Raw genomic sequence first — 2,737 nt, forward strand, 5'->3', positions numbered from 1 at the left:
TTTTTTTCCCCTCCTTTTCCACACACGCACAAAAAAATTTAAATAATAAAAATACACACGGAAGAAAGTAATAGACAGGAAAAGTAGTCATTTTTCTTGTACCGGTTCAAAGCTTTGAATGACCAGGGTAAGAAAAAAAATAGAGTTTCATTTGATTAAAGCAACTATATATAGATTATGAACACAGTCCGCACCCAAAACGGACTCACTGAATGGTTCGACGTGTCATCTGGAGTGAGACAAGGGTGTGTGTTATCACCGCTACTATTTATAATATGCATTGTACACGGACAAAATAACAAAAGAAGCAAACCCCAACCCGATAGACCTGAATAAATGCTGTTTGCAGACGATCAAAGCCTGGCATAATATGAGAAAGAAGAGCAACTTCAAGAGCACACAGACAAGCTGAAGACACAATGGGCAAAGCCCAATAACATGAATATAAGTAAAAGCAAAACGGAGACGATGAAAATTAGCAGAACACCTGGCAGCCTTAATATCACCATCGACGGAAATCAGCTGAAAAAGTAAGCGAGTTCAAGTATCTTCCTGGTAGCATCTTTTCTGAAGACGGACGTCTCAACAGAGAAATTGAGAATACAAAAGGTTAATAGTGTCAGCTACCAGTTTGCCCCACTCCTCAAACATCCTAACATCCCCACTGAGACCAAATCCAAGGTCATTAACTCTGTCTTCATCCCCACCTTGACTTACCAGTGCCAGATATGGACCCTGACCAAAAGTCTGGAACGTAAGATAACCATCTGCGAGATGAGATGCCCAAGGAGAGCTGTCAGCAAAACCAGACGGGACATGGTCAGAAACAACAAGATCAGAGAAGAAACAACACCTGTCCTCCACTACATTCGAAGGCAAACAATCAAGTGGTTTGGACATCTCACACGTATGGCACCTAACCAGATTGCCAGTAAAGCCTACTGCAGGAAAGTATCAGGGTACAAGGCAAAAGGAAGACCAAGAAAGACCTGGATCCAGGGTGTGAAGGATACCCTGAAAACATACAATATCCCACCCAGCCAGGCCATCAAACGCTTGCTAGAGACAGGAAGCTCTTCCTCTCCTCGACGACCTAGAGGTACAAGAGGGCGGATAAAGTAAAGTGAAGTAAAGTATATTATACATACCCACTGATTGGAACCCACATAGTATAAGATCAATGGAAAGACCACGTGGAACCCGGGGAAGAGTCACAGAAATTGATGTACAAAAAAGTGGGAAGACATGGCAGGGGAAGGTGGAAAGTGTTTGTTCGTGATCTGTATTGTGATTTAGGGTGAAAAAGGCAATGATGATGATGATGATATACCCACTACCCTGTCCCCTCTGTTGGTTCTTGGTTCTTTTCTTCATACTGATTTATTTTGTCAAGGGATCTGTGACAATCTTAAACTCCCCGTTCATTGTGAAACAATATGCTATTGCATAAGATATATTATTATAGGCCTACCCAAAGCGTGTTCAAATAAAGTAGTGTGAGTTCAACAAGAAAAAATTTATGTCCACCCCTGCTACCACAAAGCAAAGTGCACAAGTAAGTCTCAATGATAAAAGTCTCTTTTCTATAAATCAAACTAGACTCGTCCGTTTCGCAGTCCAGGATTGATTCAATATATATCTGAGTTAATCGTGACCCAACTCTGTGGACCCGTTAGTGTCGTAGGTGCTTGGTTATTTTATAACAGAAACACATAGCATGACAGCGACTTTTGAAGTTCCACACAGTACACAGGGACAACATACGACGAAGGCTGTCCCAGAAAAGATTACTATAAAACTAACAGTTTTGTCGTGATTGAGATACAACTAACGGGTCTAGAGTCCCTTTTTTCCCCCACGTAACCCAAGTGAATAGTCAAACAGAATTTTGCGTCGAACGACCGGAGCTTATATCTAACATGCCCCATAAAGTTTGTGCCAAGAAGGATTTTCTTCCTGGACAGATAATATACAGCTGCACTGGTCCAAACAGATGGAAGATCGGGACAATGATTCAAGAAACTCTCATTAAGTTCTTGGAAGTTACCAGCAGGCCCAGGTCCCGTGTTGCAATGTGAATTTTGCCTGCACCGTTTCAACACTGCACGACCTCAGAATTACAAAATTCTCTCTGCTTAGTACCAGTTTTGAGAAAATTTTACGTCAAAGATTTTGAATTTCACAACATGTGAAGCTTTTTCGAATGCAACTCTTTTAATATTTTGATAACGACTCCGAATAATCTTACGATTTAGATAGAGCAGATAGAACATTTAATTTTTTTTCTATCTCGTCATGGTCTTAGTAACTCAAAACTGCCAAAAATCTCAGTAGAACTACTAGAATTTTATAATTCTAAGGTAGCGGCTTAGCAAACACCAATGGTCTGTGTCTTGTGATCATTTAGGGTTTAGGGTGTCAACTATAATATTAAAACCCATTGAGGTCCTTTTTCTTTGTATCATAGCTCAATTAAATTAAGACAATTTTGAGATTTATTTTTTTTGGAACGATCCTAGGCATCAGCACTGTCAAGAATTATTGTGAGCCTCCCGTCATAACAAATGAGATTTTAAATAAATTCAGCTTTTTTTTCGGTGTTAACACCCGGATGATAAATCCGAATTGCTCGTTGCGTAGATTTGTAGAGGCCTATGTCCTTTTTCAAATAAATTGCACCAATGCTAGAAGACCCTTGACTTTCTTTGGTTGCATTATTTTTTTTTCCTTGTACTTG

Source organism: Aplysia californica, unplaced genomic scaffold (assembly GCF_000002075.1).
Source record: "Aplysia californica isolate F4 #8 unplaced genomic scaffold, AplCal3.0 scaffold00553, whole genome shotgun sequence".
Classification (NCBI taxonomy): domain Eukaryota; kingdom Metazoa; phylum Mollusca; class Gastropoda; order Aplysiida; family Aplysiidae; genus Aplysia; species Aplysia californica.